The sequence below is a fragment of the Protopterus annectens genome, chromosome 8.part1 (genome assembly GCF_019279795.1).
Source record: "Protopterus annectens isolate FY-2018-M chromosome 8.part1, PAN1.0, whole genome shotgun sequence".
NCBI classification, from domain to species: domain Eukaryota; kingdom Metazoa; phylum Chordata; order Ceratodontiformes; family Protopteridae; genus Protopterus; species Protopterus annectens.
Genome location: NC_056742.1, coordinates 471,656,506 through 471,679,849, shown reverse-complemented (window position 1 = coordinate 471,679,849; position 23,344 = coordinate 471,656,506). Strand labels below are relative to the sequence as shown.

The following is a 23,344-nucleotide window of genomic DNA, read 5'->3' as shown; positions in this document are numbered from 1 at the left end:
ACTTTCAGGATATAGATAAAAAGATACTGCAGCTGTTCTATGCCCTGTTCTTCCTTGTCAAACAAACTGAAAAATCAAGGAATATTACAAATGTAAGTCATTTGATCACTATTAAAGCACACTACATAACTTCTTGGCTCTAACAGATGTTATGGAGAAAAAATGTAAAAGACATACTAAAAGCAAGCATGGCAACATAAAATTACTGCTTCAGAGTTAACATCTTTCTTTACAATGAAACTGAAAGTAATGTAACAGAGCTTTTTCTTTGTTTGTTAAAACACTACTTAGATTTTTAAAACTTAAAACAACAAAACTAAATGCAAAATTCCCACCAGACAACATGATAATGGATAACATAATAAGTATGATATGTATGTGTGTGTGTGTGTGTGTGTGTGTTTACATACACATACACACACAAACACACACACACACGTATACATAACAGTACATCTCTGAGGAACATTCTTAAGTGCAGTAACTAATTACCTTTGCTTTCTCACCTTGCAACTTCCCTTCAACAGTACCTTCCTCAGCACTTTTCACACTAATGTCCATGCTGATAAACGATGGTATGTGGTTCCTATATAATCCATACTGGCTTGATGCCTTCATCTTCTCCAGTACCCCCCTTGACCGCAGGTTGCATGAAGTACAAATTCAATGTACTGAACAAGCACATAGTTTTACTGGAGTTATAATATAGAGTGATGTGTCACTTTTCTTTTAGTGTCATCTTACAGTAATTTTAAGGCATTCCCCCTCAATTTCTTGACATCTTCTTAGGAACCAAAATGAGAAAGTATATGTAAACTTGGGTTGAACACAGGGTAAAAGTTATGAATCTTGATGGAGACGTCCACATATATTATTTGCAATGGTGCTATTTTATTGGTGATAGCGTAACACATTACAGGCATATGGTCACATACAATCAAGTGACTTGCACTTTTGACCTGTTCACAATAAAAGAAGTTACACCTGCATGGCCAGTTCCACATTTGTCAACCATGCCACAATGATTCACCTCATTCATAAAGTGAAGAGTCAAGGATTATTGGCACATGCTGCAAACCCTTCAGTTACGGATACAGCTCTTTGCTATGGACTTACAGACTTTAATTCTTAGTTGGTGGGCTGTAGTTCAGGCAGGTGACCAGCTGCACATCCCAGGGTTTCCTTCGCTTCTGTTCCTCTGTGCTGTGAAGTGTTGCTGCCTACATTCAGTGTGAATGTCAAACAACATCTGGTGTATGAGCACTGTGGCAATTCAAAAGTATGCAAATTACATAATGAGGCAACTCTTTGAATAACAACTGAAATGAAGCAGGACATTAAGACATAAACTTTGTACTTCAGTACTGGAATTCACATGGAATGACTGCTCTACTGAAAAGACTCCTCAGCAGGGCTGCATGTTAAATATGGACGATGTAATGACAAGTGCAGGCCTCCATTTTGTTGAATAAGATTCTTTATAAATCCCACCCCTAGTCTGAATCCTTATGTACTTTATATATTGTAAAAATAGCAGGTTTACATATACAGCTACCAATCTATATCGGAACTCTTGCACTGCAGGGGAACAGACAGTGTAGGGGAGCACATATTGCACAGATGATATCTACCGCTATGGTAACTCTGTCTTCACCCAACTCTTAAGATCATCCAATGGAAGCATCATTCTTGCAACAAGTAATTACCTCCAGGTAACTGGGTGAATTCCAAAATAATTTAGATTCAAGAAAGGAAATGCCCTAAGTATGTGAGACAATGAAACACAGCCACAGTTCTAAGAAGAAGACTGCGCACCTCATATGCAAATGAGGAAGGAGACTAACCTTTGCAGTTGGCTGCAGAGCCTACTACTGATTTCTAAGCATGCAACTAGGATGGAGAAATCTACCCATGGCAGAAGTTAAAATTGCTGAAGCACACCTGAAATATCAGTTGTGCTGTGTAGGATGACCTAAGTGGATTATGCTACAATTCACCACCACAGTAGTTGGAGAGCACGGGAAGTATGGTCATGAATATATATGTAGTAATAAATAGGGTGATGCACATGTGTGAGGCCAGTACCCATCTGCTAACAAAGTAAACAGATGGGTACTGGCCTCACACATGTGCATCACCCTATTTATTACTACATATATGTGAGGCCAGTACCTTTCTGTTAACCAAGTAAACCCAATGGACACATGGTCCCTTTTCAGTAGTGATCCAGGAGCAATATCTAGTAAAGTGACTTGTTCAAAGTCACAGAGTAGGTAAATGAGGGTTGCGAGACAATCAAACCCTTTAACCACAGAACTACAGCTCACAGCCTTAACCCTCTACACCAAATGCCACATCATGAAGATAGAATGTGACATGCATGTGTGAGTTATGGATGAGGTATGCAATAATATTATGTTAAGGTTCCGCATGCATATGTGTCTATCTGTAGGTCTGTGTGTGCAAAAACCAATTCAGCAACATTCTACAATATTCTGGACAGCTGAGAAGTATGCACATCTTAACTAACATCATATTTTGCCTTACACACTTGAAAATAATAAATAAATGAGTAACTATTTCCACAGAAACAAAATACATCATTCAAGCCATGTTTTAAAATGAATTACAGCAAGAATTAGGTGGCCATCAGTACAACACACAGATGCAACATATTTCACCACAAGTTTCATGCTACTGTAATGCTTAGGAACACATTTGTAGATCAACAGACTATGGTTCAGTCAGTCATCTACAGAGATAGACTCCCTAGGAATGCGCACTGCTGTCTGAAAGTAATCCAAGGTCATGCTCCACTCCCAAACTCTACTGACCAATCAGCATAAGGGATATGAGTGGCTGCTCCCTCTATGTTTAGGTAGCATATGACTAACACTGACACACTGACTGTGTGTATAACAATGGCACCTCAAAGGAAAGTCTTGAAGGGCCTGTAGAGTCAAAAGAACAGTTCTCACTTCTCACATATTTATGTGCAGCTTGGTTTCCATACGAGACCACACATCCTTGACTGTTCTGCCCTGACAATGTCCCCTTCCACTCCACGGCAGACAAATCCAAGGTAACTTTCATTGGACTGCTAACAAGAAAGCTGGGAATGTAAAGTCACCACATGAGGTACCATCTGCATGTTCTGGTTATTTTTGTCAGATATGGTAATTAGCCTAAAATCTGGTTCTACTGAAAGATTCAAATCCACTGAGTGACCTACATGTGTAGAACACTAGCTATGAGTCCAAAAACTTTCAGACAAAAAAATTGCAAAAGCAACTAATTCTAAATTAAAGCCCTGCTCAAACTCTGCTGACAAAATTCCTGCAAAATTTCTCAAACTCGCCTCAGACTCAGTGGCCTATCCCATTAGCATTCTGATAAACAGATCCATCAATGAATCTTACATCCTTGGTCTCTGGAAAAACCTGATATCTCCAATTTCCATACCATTGCTATACCTTCCCCAATCTCCAAAATCCTAGAAAAGTGTGTTAAAACACAACTCCTAGACTGCCTTCTAAAACACAATAGTCTCTCTCCCACTCAGCATGGGTGCCTTCCAGGACACTGTACATCCACTGCACTCATATCCTTCATGGACACAGTTAAAGCCTGAGACTCAGGAAACATAGCATCAGCCCTTTTCTTGGACCTTTCAAAAGCCTTTGATACTATCTCTCACTCTATCCTCCTATCCCAGCTCTCCAGTATCGGCCTATCTCTCCAGTTACTTAACTGGTTCAAAAGCTACCTTTCTAATAGACAGCATGCTGTTAAATGGCAAAACACCATTTCTCCTTACCTTCACAATCCTACAGGTGTACCCCAAGGCTCAATACTAGGACCTCTGCTGTTTAACAGTTTTATTAACAATTTCCACCAAGCTAACCCTTGTCTAGTATGCAGACACCACTACTATAGCCTGCTCTGCTCGCAATTCTAACATACTAAACCAAATTACCTAAGCTGCATTTTCTACCATAAAAAACAGGTTTCACAATAATCACCTTTCACTTAATCCTAAAAAAAAACTTATGATCTTTACTCCCAAGAGAAATACACCCATTAATTAAAGCTGACTTTTAAATATTCTCTCTTAATTCCACCAAAAGTGAACTAGTAACCCACATTAAACAATTAGGAGTAATTACTGATGAAAACTTCAAATTTGATCTTCACACTGAAAACAATATAAGCAAGACCCAAAAAAAAAACTGGGACTACTCTACAGACATAGCAAGTTCTCCTTTCTAAATAAGCATTAGCACCATCTTACCTCTTGCCTTCTTTAACTTATGGTGCTCCTTTATTAACTAACCTGCCTTCTTCACTGAAAACTAAATTAGAAACATGCTATAATAAGATTGCTAAATTTGCCACAAATAGTTGCCATTCCACTCATCACTGTATTGCCCTAAAACAATTACAATGGCTTGAACTCCCTAACTACCTACTTGATACATAAGCCTCATGACTGTCCTGCACTAAGCTCCCTACTTACCCAATACAATCCTGCTCTGCCTCTTCAGTCAGAACACTAATATCTTCTCCAAATACACAAGCCCAAACTACCTGCAGGGCAATTACTCTTTGCCTGGACAATTTCTAAAATATGGAATAACGTGCCAGCATCTATCTGCTTACAACCATGCCCCGCTAACTTCAGAAATGCAGTGCACAATCATCTGTTCTCTAAATGGATATGTAACTGTTCAATTCCTACCTCGGCTATTACTTAAATGTAAATAACTATCATAAACCCTAAATCTGTCTATATCCATCTTTTCCTCATCGTTCCTTTTTTATCTTAAATTCTTAAACTTCTATCATATTCTCATTCCTGATTTTTCAACCGCCTCCTTACTCCACTTCCTCATTTCCCCTCCTCATTTCCACTTTACCGCTACTTTATTAATCTGATTTCTCTCCCATCTTTGTACTCTCCTTCAACTTTGACTTCCCCGCCTCGTACCCCTTCTTTTGTTTTCCCTCTCATTTACTTCCTTACACCCATACCATTATTATCTTATAACTATGCGCCGCTCTCACTAGCTCACATTCTTATTTAGCTACTGCTTGATCTAAATAATGCCTCTAATCTTATGCCTTTTCCCTCTGTACATAACTGTTTAATTCATAAACCATGGGATTATGCACTGTACTGTTTTTAAGCTGCTATCGTACCCACGTTCTACTACTATGCCTACTGTTATGTTTATACATTGTTTATTGACTCGTATTTCTTTCTATGCAACTTTGTTAAAGTTTTTGTAATTCTATGCATTACTTTCTACAATTGGAGCTTTTCTCCCCGACCTCCACTGAAAATGGGCTAACTTGGACCAGTGGACTTTCCTGGTAAACAAATGTCAATAAATAAATAACATTCGAAGACACTAACAGAGACCACTTATTAATGATAGGGGAAATCCTTTCTTCAGGAAGACTCAGCTGACAATGCAGTCCATCCAAGAGACATCAAATAAACACTATGAACTGCAACAGCTCCACCTGTTCCTTTGCAATGCTCACTATAATGTCCATGGACTGAATGGTTTTAGTAAAGAGCCTCAGGAAATTAGCTTCTCAATGGTAGGTGCAGCCAGAAGCCAGTCATCCAGCTTTGGCACAATATTGGCCCCCTGAATTCCATACATTTGGTGAACATCATGGAGTCCAACATAAGACCAAAAGGGACAGCAGTTAACTGACAGTGACTGGTACCTGTCTGGAAGCATAGATAACCATTCTCAACCCCTTGCCAGTTTTGACAAACAGGTATGCATCTTGTATGTCAATTCAGCACATTAATTCTCTCTCTCTGCAATATATGAAAGAATCAACTTTCCCCAGCACCATCTGGAAAGTGCAGTTGTGTTAGTTGCACTTACTGTTAAAGCAGATGTTCAACTAAATTACTGCTGCAATAGCCTTAGCTATACAGGTTATATCCTGCCATGGATATAACAGCTGGACAGTCTCCAAACCCTCGGGCTCCCTCCAAACATGAGCTACAAGTGGAGAAAACAGCAGCCTGATAGCCAAAACCTTCAAGATTTTCTTGCCTCAAGAAAGGGAGGCTACTTGTCCTGAAAAATATATAAAGTTATGAACTTATAACTATAATAACCCAATTATGTACAAAGCACAGAGGGACGGAGGGTGGGAATGGCTACTGCAGCAGTGATTTAACCAAACATCTACTGTTATGGTAATACAACTTACCCAACTGTACTATGTTCATCATCTGTTCACTTCTGCAGTAGCCTTAGCTATATGGGTAGATTACCAGAGCTATTACTGACTGGGCGGAGGATGGAATAAGGTCCCAGAGTTCCCAAAGAAGAGTCTTAGAGAAGTCTGTTCTGAACCTAAAAGAGGAAGCCAGATTGTAATATCTTCTAAAGGCATGTACAGAGAACCAAGCTGCTACCTCTCGAATATTTCTAGAATCCACCCCTTTCAATAAGCCATCAAATACAATATGACTCTAGTAGAATGTGCCTTCACCCTGCCTGGAGGTGTTTTCCCATGGTAGGAACAACAAGAGACAACCATCTGGATGTAGTCTGTTTAGACAGAGGTTGCCCTTTCTTTGTTCCTTTATAGGAGACCAACAGCTGTTCAGCTTTCCTAAAGGACTTAGTTCTGTCAAAATAGTACTAGAGTTGTCTATGTATATCAAAAGTATGTAGAATCCTTTCTCCATGAGTTTTGGGTTCAGAAAAAAACAGGGAGATCGATGGCCAGATTCAATGGAAACTTAAAAACCACTTTTGGCATGAGTGAGGGGTTTATTCTTAAAGTCACTCTATTTCCATGGAACATCACACAGGGTTCACCTACCATAAGATGTTACAACTCAGATACCCTTCTTGCAAATGTCAGAGCAATGAGAAAGGCAGTCTTCCATATGGGAAACCATAAATCAGCCTGAAGGGATGGTTCAGAAGGAGACAGAGTTAACTTTTTCAGCACAAAGTTAAGATACCAAGGATGGGCAACCTGTTTATGAGCTGGTCCTACGTGCAAACCCCCTTTCAAAAAATGTTTAACCAAAGTTTGAGATGAAATGGGAGGATCCATGGGAAAATATGCTGAAATTGCTGACAAATTAACCTTGACAGAGGAATAATACAGGCCATTGGAAAGTAACTAATACAAATATTGCAAAACCAGTACTACAGCAAACCCTAAGTGGGACCTGGTTGCAAGTTTGGCACCAACAAACAAATCTCTTTTATCTACCAACATAAGATATCCTAGTAGCAGGCCTAATTCCTTCCTTTAGCATGTGCTAAATGTCCTCAGAAACAAGATTCCTAAAAGGTATTAAAATTAATAATTCAGGCAGTCAATTGTTATTACTTCAGATTGAGGGTGTCTTGTGTGAGTAGATCAAATCTGTGAAAAAGCTTGTGGCAATTGCCCTTGGTCAGTTCCACGAGAAATGAGAGCCACTGTTGCCTAGGCTAACAGAGAGACACCACAATGAACCTTGGAGAATCCATTGGGAATTTCAGGATGACCCTGTGTATCATTGGAAGGATAGAAATGCATACAGTAAGATTCATGGCAAAGGATAAAAGAAAGAAACTATTTTCCAGGCCTGATTATAAGGAGTCCTGGAACAGAGTTAAATTTAACTGACATTAAATTATAAACATTCTTTTCTCTACAATACCCTCTTGAAAAGTCAACCTACTCTACCTTGCCTGGCACCTGCAGTTAAAATCGTTCTACTACAGCTATCAAACTACACTTAGCTGATACTTTTTTCTGCTGCACTCACCTCTTTAGCTCTTCCCGCTCTGTTCGCCCTGCAGGCTCACTCCGCTCCCCTACCCTGCCCCCCCAATTCCCACCCGCCCCCAGTGTTCTTAGCTTTATTGTCCCATTACCACACCCCCACAGCCCAATTAGCAAATACCTTTCTCTCCTCATTACCTCTCCCACATAAATCCCTCCTTCCTACATTCCCTTCCCTCCCTTTAACTTATACCCGCCCCTACACTACTTCAATTCCCAACAGAACTTGAAAACCCTACTTCCCCCTCCCTAAACTCCCTTAATACCTCTATTAAATAACTACACATTATTCTCAGTTATAACCGTCGATATAATTTAAAGTCAATATTTCTCACTCGTCAAAATCCATACCTCCCCATCTCTTCTCTAACATGTTCTCTTTAAGTCACCACTACTCCCAACCCCCCTACCTCCTTCTTCTCTACTTAATTCCCTTACACCAAGCTACCTCTTATTCCTCCCATACCTGCCTTATACTTCCAACAAAAACTACCTCCATACACACTCTCCCCTACCCTCATTCTGCCTTTCATTTCCACTCTATCTCACCTTCCCTCATTCAAACAAATCCTCTGCTCCTATTCCATCCTAAAATCTTCTCCTCTAAAGCCAAGATAATGTCTCCTACTCTAATTTATAACCTTCCCAAACCTACACCTTGCAAACTTAAATGCCAAAAGGATGTCTCCCTCTACCTACTAATGCTAGCAGGTGACATCCATCCTAATCCTGGCCCCATTACTTGTAACAACTCCAATAATCCCACAACCCTCTCCACCCTACATAATACCCTAAGGATCTTTACAATTAACGCTCAAAGTCTTAGTAATAAATCTCACCTATTTCACTCCTGGCTAAGCCATAACCAACCTGACATCCTAGCTATATCTGAAACCTGGCTCAAATCTTCCATCTCTGATTCAGTAATCCTGCCCCAAGGTTTTCATATTCTCAGAAATGACAGAATTAATAAAAAAGGTGGCGGCTCTGCCCTAATCTATTCTAATCTTCTCAACTTAATTCCTCTCCAAATTCCAATCCCACAATTTCAGAACACTGAACTAACCACTGGACTACTAAAATTAAACAAGCACAAAAATATCTGCTTCTTTGCCCTCTATATCTCCCCTGGAAATAATATATCAGTAATAGAAGAAATTCTCCTATGGGATTCCACAAAAATCAACTATGAAACTTATATCTTAGGAGATGTGAATATTGATTGGAACAAACTCAACTGCCCCTCCTCCTCCCTATCAATTTCTACAATTTCACTCAGACAATCCTCACTATCACCCGACCTAACAAAACAAATCCCTCAGGATCCACCTTAGAGTGGATTATTGTCTCTAACCCTAACAAAATAACCAACTCTGGCACAATTCCTGATACCATTAGTGACCATCTCCCTGCCTTTATCCATTGCTCTTCTACCTCTTCCCCTTACCAGCATCAATTTATCCAAACTCGCAACCTTAGCAACTTCAACCCCATTACCTTCTCTAATTTATTCAAACAAATGAGCTGGCACATGCTGAACACCCTACCCCTTGATAAAGCTATAGACCATTTCAACACCATCTTCCTTCATACTTTAAACTCCATAGCTCCCCCAAGAAATAAAAGGATCAAAAATAATACAGCTCCATGGCTTACCAAAGAGACCAAACAAATTATGCACCAAAGGGACAAACTATGGAAACTTCACCAAAAAAACAACCTGCCCAACACATTACTTCAATACAAACAGCTCTGTAACATTGCTAAACAGCTAATCAACAAAGGCAGAAAAATCTACTACACTAAGCTCCAGTCTAACAACTGTAATAATCCTAAACAATTCTGGAAGTCTATAAACTTACTTCTCCATCCACGCTCAAAAACAAATCCCTGCCCCAACCCTAGCAAAACTGACCTTGAACTAGGCTCTGAATTTAATTCATTCTTCATCGAAACCATTTTTGCCCTCACTAAATCCTTTCCCAACAATAACCCAGCTAATCCTCACCATCCCCCGCCAATCTCACCAAACAACCATCTTCCTCTATTCGAGCTCAAACCTGTCTCTACAACTCTCATGAAAAAACTCCTATTCAAACTCAAGCCATGCTACAACATCCCCTCATCCTATCTAAAACTTGCCACAGATGGGATCACTCTCCCAATCAGTATCATTATAAACAGATTAATAAAAGAATCCTACGTCCCCAAACTCTGGTGCTCAGCCTTCATTCTCCCTCCCCACAAGGGAGGAAAAAATACCTGCATCTCAAACTTCTGCCTTATTGCCTTACTCTCCCCTATCTCTAAAATCCTTGAAAAGTACATCCACCTCCAACCTATGCCATTCCTGACCCAAAATAACCTCCTTACTCCCACCCAGCATGGCTTCCACCCTGGCCACAGCACCAATATGGCCCTAATATCTTTCTTAGATACTGTTAATAAAGCCAGAGACTCAGGGCAGCTAGTTTCTACTGTTCTACTTGATCTGTCCAAGGCTTCTGACGCTATCTCCCACAACCATCTTCTTTACCATCTCTCTAACCTTCACATCTCACCTAAAACTCGTTCCTGGTTCTCCTGCTACCTATCAGACAGATCTCAGGCTGTCAAATGGAAAAACACCATCTCTTCTTTCTTACCCACTCCCACTGGTGTCCCACAGGGATCCATCCTCGGTCCTATGCTATTTAACATCTTCATCAATAACTTCCACACTGCTATTCCTGACACCAAAATCATTCAATATGAGGATGACTCTACCCTAGTCTGCTCTGCCTCAAACCTCCCTGAACTGCTGTCTAAAACCCAAACTGCCTTCTCAAAAACTGAAAACTGGATGCACCAAAACCACCTCTCTCTTAATGCTAGCAAATCCAAAATTCTTCTTTTCTCACCCTCTAAGAACTACTCCTTCAATAAATCCGACTTCAAAATCCTCAGCCAAACACACCTACAGAAGTCGTCCTTTCCGCTAAACTTCTCAGCGTAACTGTTGATGAACAACTAAAGTTCGATATACATGTACAACAAAACATAAAAAAAACACCAAAAGCTAGGTATGTTGTATAGAAATAACCACTTTCTCTCAAACACAACTAGGCTCACTCTGGCCTCTTCTTTTCTCCTTCCTTCCTTACTATATGGTGCACCTCTCCTAACCAACCTGTCTTCCTCTACCACCTCTAAACTAGAAAACTGCTACAATAAAATCTCTAAATTTGCTTCCAAATCCAAAAACTCAACTCATCACTGCCTCACCCTACAATCCCTGAACTGGATAAAACTACCAAACCACTTAGATTGAAAACAACAGATGCAGTGTTTGTAGGAATATAGTTAGAACATTTAATTATATTAACAATATTAGGTTCACAGTAAGAGATAGTTTTACCTGTAGAAGCAAGGGAGTTGTGTATGCTTTACACTGTCCCTGTGGATTATATTATATAGGTGAAACTAAAAGAGAGTTTCGTATTAGGTTAGGTGAGCACATTCGAGACATAAGACATAAAAGGGAAAATAAAGTTATTGCCACACATTTTAGTGTTTATCATAATAGTGATGCTTCATTTTTAACAGGAACAGTTTTAGAAAGTGTGAAATGTCTTTGTAATGATGAAAATGCTTTGAAATATAACTTACAATATAAGGAAAGTATTTTTATTTTGAAATACAATACAATGACACCCTGTGGACTGAATAATGAAATAAACTGGAGGTGTCTGCTTTAAAACTTTTTTGAACATAATTGTTTAATTAATTGTTTAATTAATTGCTATGAGTATATATATATCCATTCTTTCAGTGAGAATGTATACTCTTGAAAGGTGGTTACACCGAGGCGCTGGAGAATAAAGAATTTGCTTTTGGATTTGACTTTGGTTCCTGTTTTTCGATTCCTGACTTCTGAAGATTTTGCTGTTTTGGTATTGTTTTGGATCAGTTGTTTCTATCTGAAGGTGTGTGGAGTGGAGTTTGTGCAAACCACTTAGATTACCTACAACTCTCCATAGCACACTCACTCATATTTTATCCTACTAAATACCCTGCTCTAATATCCTTCCACCTTATATTCCCAACAGAGCCCTTAGATCTGAACATCAGAACTTAATTTCTATCCACAAACCTAAACTTCCTGCCGGCCAGCTGCTCCTCTCCTATGCCCTTGGCAAAAAATGGAACTCCCTCCCTTCCCAACTAAGAACCACCCCAAACACTGAAAATTTCAAGGCCCTACTTTTCAAACACCTGTCTACTAAACAGAAATGCCCCTGCCTCCTCCCTAATTAATCTTGGATCACTTCTAGTATAAGAGTCTCCTCATTCTGATACATTTGCCCTATCCTCTTCCTATAGACATATTCCTACAACTATATCTATTTCTCCCTGAAATCTCCTGCAGCTTTATCCCTCTACCTAACTACTTCTACCCCTAGAGCTAGATTTGCTCACCAAAACTGGTAAATACTACCTAATAAAACTTGTAAATACTAGACAATCTTTCAACTCCTAGAACGATACTTGCTCAACAAAACTTAAATGCTCAAAAAAACTTGTAAATACTAGACAATCCTTCTACTCCTAGACCTATACTTGCTCAACAAAACATGTAAATATTGTAAATACTGAGCACTAATTTCTATCTCTAATACTTTCACTCAAAGCACCACCACTATTTCTCCATCCCTAAATCTCTTCACTACAGGCAATTTCTATACAACTTCAACTCTCAGTTTAGGAATCTCAAAGAATTACTGCTTTACTATGCAAATGTAATAAGCATAACTTAATGTAAAAAAACAAAATTTTAATCAATTTCAATTTGAATTGTACTCTCATACTGTCCTGCACTCCTTGAAATCATATTCTGTAAACTGTTTAATGTTTCTAAAATCTTGATTGTGTTGAAATCCTGTATGTAATATATTTTTATGCATTTTCTGAGCTTTTCTACCCAGGCCTCCACTGAAATAGGGCCACGTTGACCCAGTGGACTTCCCCGGTAATCAAACTGGAATAAATAAATAGTTGTTTGTTCTGAGAGCAGGCAATCAGTTTTATTGTTGTTTTCCCCACAACTGGATCAAATCCTGGAAGATCCCCTCACTCAGTTTCCATTTGTGAGGGTCTGCCCTAGCCCTTCTCAGTTCTACACTAAATTTTGTTCTGACAGAATGTAAGAAGCTTGGAGACTGAAACTGTGCTGAACTGTGAGCTCCCAAGCTACCATAGCCAGCCTGTACAGACAGGAAGATCCAGTGCCCCTCTGACTGTTTATGTACCACATCACTATGTTGTTGTCTGTAATCACCTGCAAAGGTCCTAAGGACATCTTCCTGTACCAGAATCATTATCACAGCATTGTTCTTGTTATACAGACTCTAGATCTCAGAGCAATCCAGACAATGCTCTCATTCTAGAATGTGTCTTAACTTCTACTTCCATTCCTGAGGATGTTCCTGATATTCCTAAAGTTGAACATTCAGCAGAGACAGTATCAGTTGCTAAATCTAATTATCAGCTTTATGTCACACAATTTGGTCGTACTTCCTGACCTAGAGTGAAATACACAGGGACCTGGACATAACTGCATATATGTACCTAGTTCTGTATAACTGCATGACAAAGAACCATTTGTATTGATTGCATGTCAACTGATATGCTCAGCATGGCATAATTTATTTCTTAAAGAGGGAGGATGTAGAACAGTGCGTGTGTGCTGTCTTTAAGAAGCATAGTAAGGACTAAATGTGCACATATAAATAGCAGGCACGTGTTATACTCAGTGCCATTTTGAAAGTGCAGCCAGAGAGTGAGCATGTATGAATGAATGTAGCTAGTTTGTATATAAGTTACCTAAGTTAAAGTTAGTAAGCTTCAATCATGATGCATTTGTATATAATAAAGCTGCCTGAACAGAACCCACAAAGACTCATCTATTACATCCTGACTAGACGAGCAACAAAAGTCTAATGGATAAGAATGCTGATGGGTCCAGTTTTTTAGAAATCAGTGAATTTTTCTCAGATATAAACTGGCTAGAAGAATCATAAGAATCAAAGATACCATGAACCCAAGAATCCAGAAAACTACTGCAGACATCCAAGTCAGATGACAGAAGACCAGGAAAATTACCAGATAGAGATCCACTTTGTCTCTTGGGTCAAAAATGACTTTTGCAAAAAGAAGTCCAGAAGGCGTACTAGAAATAGAATTCTTTGAGATGAGACCAAAAAGGACTGTTGATCAGAAGGCCTAGGTCTACTAAGAGGTTTCTTATGCATGTAAGGGATTCCTGACACCTGGAAAAAGAATCTGCAAAAATAAGCAACGTTTCTAAGTAACGAACAATGTGGATATTCTGCAGTCTGCAATGGGCTACCATAGAAGCTAGACACTTTGTGAATACCCTTGGAGCAGAAGATAATCCAAAGGGCAACACAAAAAAAGATAATGTAAACCAAACACAAAAAAAAACACATCTAGTGTTACAGGAAAGCTCAAGTGAGGAATGAGAGGTTAACGGGCTTTGCAGTGTCAACATCTTGAACTTTGGGATCTTTATGAACAGGTTAAGAACGGATAGGCCCAACAATGTCCTCCAAGATGGTTCTTTCTCTGGTACTAGAGATATTCTTAAATGAAAACCTTGGCCGATGCAGGAGGTACTGGCTCTATGACTCCCAGGGTCAATATATAATTGATAACAGAAGGAAACAAGGAAGTCTGGTTGTCAGGATGAGGAGAAATTCCCCTGAAATCGAGGAAGTCTTTCCCATTGCCATTTGTAAACCTCCTGTACAATCTTTTGTCATACTACAAAATGGTACGCCAAATTCTGGAACAGAGTGGCAGGAGTGGTAGATGAGGTTTGAGATGTAGTACTAGTCATTCATTATTAGTGAACTGCCCCTTTTTCTGGAAGAAACCTTAATTTTTATTAGAACGTTCATGCCACTTTTTCATAAAACTCTGTTTAGCAGAGTTCTGCTTGGTTTCATTTTCTTTTTTTTTTTTTTTTGAGAAAGGTAAAGGAGGGTTTTGAAGCCATAGAAAAGGGTGGATGAAATATCTTAAAAACTCCCTGTACAAGTTTCCCTTTCTCATCAAATTGTTTATAAAGCTTGAGTTACTGAAGTCCCAAAAAGAACCTCCTTATCCAAAGGCAATTATAAGATTTTATAGTTAACATATTCAGAAAACCTCTGATTATGCATCCAAACAAAACATATAAAAGTAGCAGTATTTGCTACTTTACATAGATTCAGTACAGTCCTATACACTCTTTAAAGTATGTTTAGCCACCTGTGAGACAGTAGAAACAGCAGAGAACAGGTAAAATCTGGAATCTGAAGACAGCAAAGAGGCAACAAAATCTCTGACATTACCAACAAATAAGTATGCACTTCAACATATGTCTGATAATTTGGGATTCTAAAGGCTAATTTAGAGAAAGGGTAAATTATTTTACCAAATCTGTCAGTGCATTTCTTTCTTTGCCAGCAGAGAAAGGGTTGATATTAACAAAACATAGGTAGCAGGGACGTCAAAGATGGCTGCACACTGATGAACAGCCTGACTTCAACACTCCCAGTGTGAAAAAAAGAACATGAAAGATAAGGGTTAGTAATTCTGATGGCTTTAGTAAAAATCAGCCATTAGCTACTAAGTACACTGTTTGGATGCCAGCAAAGAAGAAACTTGGCCTGAAAGAATATCAACTAGAAAAAAGTGAAGCGAAAACACTGGGAAGAATCCTGCAGGTGTTCATCAAAAGCAATTCAAGCTCCAGATTTGGTCCAAAAGATGGTTTCCAGTAATTTACAGGAAAAATAAATCAAATGCTCTCAGTGCTAATTAAAATAAACAAAACACTGAAGGAATATATCAACTCAAATAACAAAAGCCTGGAAAAATGTAAGAAGTTTTAAACAGCTACTCAGATGAACTGACAAACCTGCAGAAGTTGAAATGAAGAAAAGGCTGGCTGAATATGACACTGCTCAAGAAGAGATGTTTCAAAAACTGGTACAGTTAGAGCATGCAGAGAAAATCTATGATTTTCTACTGTATTAGAGAAACGTAAAGGAACAGACTGTATTCATTTGATGAAAGCACATATAAGCAAATGGACTGGTATTCCACAGTAGGACTGTTAACAGAAAGACCACACTGTGTATGTGATCCAAAACTGGCTATGAGAAAGAAGACAAGGCCTGTGTGATGTCCCTGGCTGGGCTAGTAATCAAGGAGCCTGAATCCTCACCACTGACACTGAAGAGGGACTTTCTCTTGGAACAGAAATGGATACACCCAGTATTTCAAGATGCAGCTCTGCATCAAGCACAAGGAACACGCTCAGCCCAGGGTCTACATTTCTCTCACTCTCTTCAGGCACCCAATAAGACTCCCCACTGGCATAGCTGTAAAGTTGATTCCTTAGCCAAGTGTCCAAGCTAAGTCCTCCAGCATGCTCTCTGTGAAACCAGTGCTTTGTGTCCCTGCTCCAAACAGCTGACACACAAACATGCACATGCACCACACACACACACACACACACACACACACACACACACACACACACACACACACACACACACATGCACGCATGCAGACACCTAACCACCCACCCCTGGTAAAGGCTGGCACAGATTTACTAGCTCTGTCCAGACTATAAGATAGTTATAGTGCCACCAGGCACTCTAAAGCCAGCTACTCTAGGGCTCTTACAAGGGAAACCAATTATACTTTGTGAAATTAATATTAATAACAAATGATAGTGTTTGACCAATGCAGTAAGGCTTTCACTAGTGCCCACAGAGTAAGCAAATGGATACAAGTATTCTTAAAGGTTAAAATATTCTTAAAGGACCAGCTAAAATGAAAAGTTTAAATATATTTATTAATAAAATAATAAAAGAACATGGGAATACTAAATATCTATTTACAATAAACACCAAAGTTTCAATCACAGGAAATATTAAAATAATACAAATGAATAGATTCACACAGATATAGAAAAACAGTATCTCACTATATTTTCCTGACTGATCTATGGAATTACTACTCCTTGGTCACTTACTAGCAAGGCAAGATGAAGTAGGTGAGTTGTCTTCCTTCTTTGTCAGGTTCCAAAAAAAGACTGCTCTGAGACTTTAGTCTCATCTAGTATTAAAACATCAATTTTGTCCTGGATTACAGAATGACATCACACACATCTGGTCATCTGACTTCTGGTTCCCATACTACCCCCATTACTAGAAACTGAACCAAAATCTCGCAGATATGTGTTACTATGGGTCTACTTCAGTAGACCGACAACCCACTTAACCGACAAGCAAAATATCGACACCAGAAGACCGATAGTACAGAATGCCGAAATGCCAAAATAGCGACATGGCATTTCACTGACAAGTTCCCCACATGCAGCAGTTGCCTAGCAGAGCCCAAGAGGCCTTGCTTGTAAGTTTAAATGGTGAGATTGTGATACAGTGAGGATCGGAAAATATGCCCTTTCCTCACTGTAGTGCGATCTCAGAGTTGGTATATATAAGTGGGGGGGGGTGCAGCTCCCCACAAGAGCACAGTAGGGTATATTGTGGTTTTTGTAAGTATTTGTTGTTTTGTATAGGTTTTATTTTTTATGTAGGTATTAGGTAGGTTAATGGGATGTGTGAGTTACGCTGGTAATGGTGTTATGGTGTAGTGGGATGTGTGTGATTTGCAGGTACATTATTGTTTATGTTTTAGTTGTGATAGTTTAGTTTATGAGTGTATTTTTTTTACTGGGATAGGAGTGTGTAGTTTAGTAGAGTTTTTGGGTTCATTGTTGAGTTTATATACGTTTGGGGATGTTGTGTAGTAGTGTGTAAGAATGCTTGGTGTGGTTTACGTTGATGTTTCTGTTTGTTTTTTGTGAGTTGGTGTTTTGGCGTTCGGTAATGTGGACTGTCAGTATTGTGTGGTTTCGGTGTTGGTGTTTTGGCTGTCGGGTTTGTGGTGTAGGGGATCCATTACTATACACACAGCTACAGCTTTGGAACAAGAACATTGCGAGGAAAAAACTACTGAAATATAACAATGCTGTGCTATCTTCTCTCCCAACAGATGAGGAAACACAGTATTGTGCGACCACTAGAACGTTTATTAGAAACAATAGTGCATATAACTGCTTAATACAAAGATATCATATGAGTTAAGCGCTTTCACCTATATGTCATAGGCTTCTTCAGAAGAAGCCTATGACATATAGGTGAAAGCGCTTAACTCATATGATATCTTTGTATTAAGCAGTTATATGCACTATTGTTTCTAATAAACGTTCTAGTGGTCGCACAATACTGTGTTTCCTCATCTGTTGGGAGAGAAGATAGCACAGCTACAGCTTTGCTAAGATGTGTTATAGAATCTAGAAGCCATAAAACCATTTTGGCGCTTCCACTCTTAAAGGGTAGCAATTAGTTCACTACTATGGAGAATATAACAAGTATTCCTAGTCCTTGTTTTCACAGATTTTTATTTCTCCCTGCCCTGTCCCTGGCTGCTGTGCACTCCCTGCCTCTGGTTGCTTCTACTCTTTGTGTTCTTGCCTGTCCCTGCACTTGTCTATCTGAAGTGCCCTGCATGGATGAAACAGAACCACAGTCTTAAATTCCACCATAGCCTATCTGCTCTCTGAGAGCCAATTTTTTCCCTGAAAGATCTTCCATGAAACTTTGTGTTCCTGCCTGTCCCTGCACTTGTCTATCTGAAGTGCCCTGCGTGGATGAAACAGAACTACAGTTCTGAATTCCACCATAGCCTATCTGCTCTCTGAGAGCCAATTTTTTCCCTGAAAGAACTTCCATGAAACTTTGTGTTCCTGCCAGTCCCTGCACTTGTCTATCTGAAGTGTCCCGCATGGATGAAACATAACCACAGTTCTAAATTCCATAATAGCATATCTGCTCTCTGACAGCCAATTTTGTCCCTGAAAGAACATCCATGAAAGTATGTCCTGTAATGGTGTTTTTGCTTAATATTACTACATATATTGGAGTACCTCTGTTAGGTTAAGCAACCTTTCCCCACCAGGTTAGCCAGCAGCCACATCCCCTGTTTTCCTAGCATTAACTTAACCCTAGCTCCTCCAGCCCCAAGGTTGCCCTAGCTCCTTGTCCCCCCCCCCACTAATTACCTAACCAGGATCTCTCCAGTCACTCTCCTGGCCTGTTATCCCCCCTCAGTGATCATTTTTTTTGCATCTCTCCTCCTGCCATTAGTGTGTGGCCACTAGGTGGCGCCTTACTCTTAGCCTTCTGGCACCTTTCTTTCCTTTCTCTCTCATTACCTGCGTTTGCTGATATGAGTGTCTAGCCTTCTTTCTGCTTACCATTTGCTCTCCTCAAGTACTGTCACCCTAGATTCTATCTCACTCTGCACTCCTTGGACATCCAAAGTCCATCCCTGAAAGCCTCTAAACTTTACCCCACATCCCTACTTACTTACTTTCTAATTTCTCACTCTTACTGCTTGTTTTCCTTGTCTTCTCTTCCACTACCTGGCTCTTATCCTGCTGCCTTACCTCTCCACACCTGTACCACTTTCAGTCCTTACAGTACTTTACCTGTACATAGCTACCATTATTAACTTCCCTGGCACAGTTCTACTCTTGGACTCTATGTCCCCTATCTGATCTATGTTCTTCCTTCTCTGCTCTCCTCACCTTCCTAATCCCTTCCCCCTCCCAACAGACCTGTTGCCATATAACTCGCGGTGTCTGATTCTTTACCTGCATTTCACTCCTATTCTCCTTCCCCTTGCCCTCGTCACTTACCTCACTGTATTGCCCCAACTTCCTCCCTTACTACACAAATATACCCCAAGAAGGGGACACCATCTTTATTTCCCCCTGGCCCGTCCCTGGCTGCTGTACATTCCCTGCCTCTGGTTGCTTTTATTGTAAGTACATGTACCACTGTGTCTCACTGCATAACAGAAAAGGTTTTACTTCACTAAAGAGACAATGGCTCTGATAACTACCCTATCTACTGTCTTGGTTTGTAAGCTACTTGTGTTCGCACTACTTTTTTTTAACCAGAAACTATTACAGTTCTTGTAGCATGCACGTGGTGCATTGGAAGCTGTTCCATGGCTGTTTTGCTAATAGAGTCCATCGTAAAGCTTTATCTTTAAATATTTTGCAATATGGTAACTATATTGAGCAATATAATAATTTAAGATCATTGCTTGAATTGCTTATTGTCTGTTTAGTGTGTTATGTTACCTAGTCAAGGAACGTACATGATACTTTAAACTCTAGCTACTGAACCATATGTACGCTGTTTTTCTTTACTGTAAATGTCTGCATGGAAATAGCGCTACACATGGAAAGATTTTAAACAGTGCTGTAGCCCAATATTATACTTAAATTACTTATGGTATTTTGGATTTCATCTGTAAAATCATATGTGCGCTACTGTACTACAGTTAATGACTGCATGTAATTTAGCACCACACAAGTAGGGGATCAAACAGTCCGTTTATATGTTTCTGCCTGTTTTAACCTAGAATGCCTTAAAAGTGCTTACTTACCGATAATAACTCTGCTACAACTAGTGAGTTCCTCATTATTTGCCCACATAAACTATTTAAACTTATGTGTGCTATTTCTGTTTTTCTTCACTGTAAATGTCTGCATGGCTATAGAGCTACACTTGGAGAGGCTTTAAAAGTACTTTAGCCCAACATTATATGTAAAAAGTATATGATAATCTGGACTACAGTTGTAAAACCATATGTGCGCTAGTGTACTACAGTTTAAGACTGCATGGAGTTTAGCGCTACACACGAAGGGGATTGAATAGTTTTTGTTATACACATTTCAGCCTGTTTAATCTGTAACACCTTAAAAAGTGCTTACTTACTGAAGTTTCACTCCACTACATCTACTGAGTTCCTCATTATTTTGTCCATATCAACTAGAGTGGAACTCTATTTACATTGCCCTGCTCACTTGGACTGATAAATTAAACTAGTTATATTAGTAATATTTAGAGGTGTTTAAGTTCTTAATCTTTCCCTAACTGGTCTGTTACATGTTTATTATAGCACCATATTAGTCTTTTCTACCCATAAATCTGTAAGTAGTCATTTTAAGAATTATTGTCTCTCTTACTGCTATTCCTGTACTAATAGCCTCACTATTGTTTCTTTCCTGTCTTCTCTGCATATACCAGCTTTGTGTTCCTGCCTGTCCCTACACTTGTCTATCTGAAGTGCCCTGCATAGATGAAACAGAACCACAGTCCTGAATTCCACCATAGCCTATCTGCTCTCCGAGAGACAACTTTTTCCCTGAAAGAACTTTCATGAAAGTATGTCCTGTAATGGTGTTTTTGCCCAATATTACTACATATATTGGAGTACCACTGTTAGGTTAACCAACCTTTCCCACCATGTTAGCCAGCAGCCACATCCCCTGTTTTCCTAGCATTAACTTAACCCTAACTCCTCCAGCCTCAAGGTTACCCTAGCTCCTTGCCCCCCTCCCACTAATTACCTAACCTGGATCTCTCCAGTCACTATCCTGGCCTGTTATCCCCCCTCGGGGATCATTTTCTTTTGCATCTCTCCTCCTGCCATTAGTGTGTGTGGCCACTAGGTGGCACTTTACTCAGTCTTCTGGCCCCTTTCTTTCCTTTCCCTCTCATTACCTGCTTTTGCTGATATGAGTGTCTAGCTTTATTTCTGCTTACCATTTGCTCTCAAGTACCATCCCCCTAGATTCTATCTCATGCTGCCCTCCTTGGACATCCAAAGTCCATCCCTGAAAGCCTCTAAACTTTACTCCACATCCCTACTTACTTACCTTCTAATTTCTCAATCTTCCTGATTGTTTTCCTTGTCTTCTCTTCCACTACCTGCGTCTACGGGCTCACTCCGCTCCCCGAGGGTGGCCTAATGGTTAAGGTGTTTGCTTTACAAACACAAGGTGCAAGGTTGGAGTCTCACAAGGGATAATTGTCTAGGCTTAAAATTGCTCGCAAGGGCAGTTAGCCTAGTACTAATCTATGAACCTATGAACCTACCCTACCCCCAGATCCCACCCACCCCCAGTGCTCATACACTTATACACCACAGGCCACTCCCCTTCCCCTAATTATCTAATTACCTCATTATATACCACAGAACAGTAGAAACAAACTCACCCATACCCTCACTACTCTCCACACTACTAGCCCTACTATACTATCTCTCTACTAACTAGCTCTTTAACTCATTCACTTTCTCTCACCTCTCTCTTTCCTCTTCCTACCATGCCCTCATTGCATCAGCCTAAACCTACAAACATGTTCCTCTTTCTTGCTACAACAAACCTACTACTCATACCTTATATGCTTACTGTATATGAAAACCTACACCTCACTCCATCCCTCTCTCCGCTAAGACAAACATCTTTCACCCAATCTACTTCCCTCAACCATGCTATCACTACTACCTCAACCTACCTCTCCCCAAAGTATTACAGGCTATCCCATATTAGTCCCCAACAAGACAGAAAATCACAATATATTCTGTACAAACTCCTTAAGCTCTCACTTATTTTTCAACAACACCCTTTACTTCACGGTGATATTCATCCCAATCCAGGACCTAATAATAGCACCCTTCTAAATTCCCTCCAACCCCATCCAACCATCCCAATTACCCTCACTAAAACTGCAAATTCATTACTTATACCCCATTTTAACATACAAAGTTTAAATAACAAAATCAGCCAACTCCATGCACTATTTGACACACATTCTTTTGATGTTCTGTGTTTAACAGAAACCTGGCTCAAACCAGGAACAAAGGACAATGAAGTTATCCCCTCAGGTTATATCATCAGAAGATTAGACCGTATAACTAAAAAGGGTGGAGGGATAGCAATACTGTATAAATCTGAGCTAAACTTGTCTGTGGTAGACCTACAAATACCTTTAGACAATAATGCAGAACTCCTCTGCACTAAACGTCAGGTTAATACCACCAAATCTATTTACATAATCTGTTCTTACCTACCCCCAGGCAATAACATCAACTCCCTTGAAAATATTCTCTGCTGGCTCTCTTCTTCCCTCCCTCAAGAAACCATAGACTTGGTGACTTCAATAGAGACTGGAATTGCTAACAAACCATCAGCCCATCAGCCCATATAAACCTGTATGGCTTTTCACAAATTATCACCACCCCTATCAGAATCCATAAACCCAGTGGAAAACAGAGTACCTAAGATTGGATCCTAGTGAAATAACATTCCTTCACTTATATAGCAGACACCCTTCCAGACGATATTAGTGACCACTTCCTAACCTATACAATTAGGCAAAAAACTTTCATCCCTAACCAAACAACCTTTAAAACTACACGAAACAAAAAAAAAAAAACACTTTAATTCTGAAAGTTCCCAAGCTGAGCTACTAGCCTGTGACTGGTCTCCCTTAAAACAACTCCCCCTTGAGGAAGCCGTATCCTATTTTAATTCCAAATT

The 23,344-nt window shown here is 39.7% G+C and overlaps 1 protein-coding gene across 1 annotated transcript in view; it reads right to left on the bottom strand.

Annotated features, from left to right (window-relative positions):
* Nucleotides 1-23,344, bottom strand: part of RPGRIP1L (RPGRIP1 like) — a 1,932,928-nt gene that overhangs the window by 462,082 nt on the left and 1,447,502 nt on the right. The gene's annotated exons all lie outside the window — the stretch shown is intronic.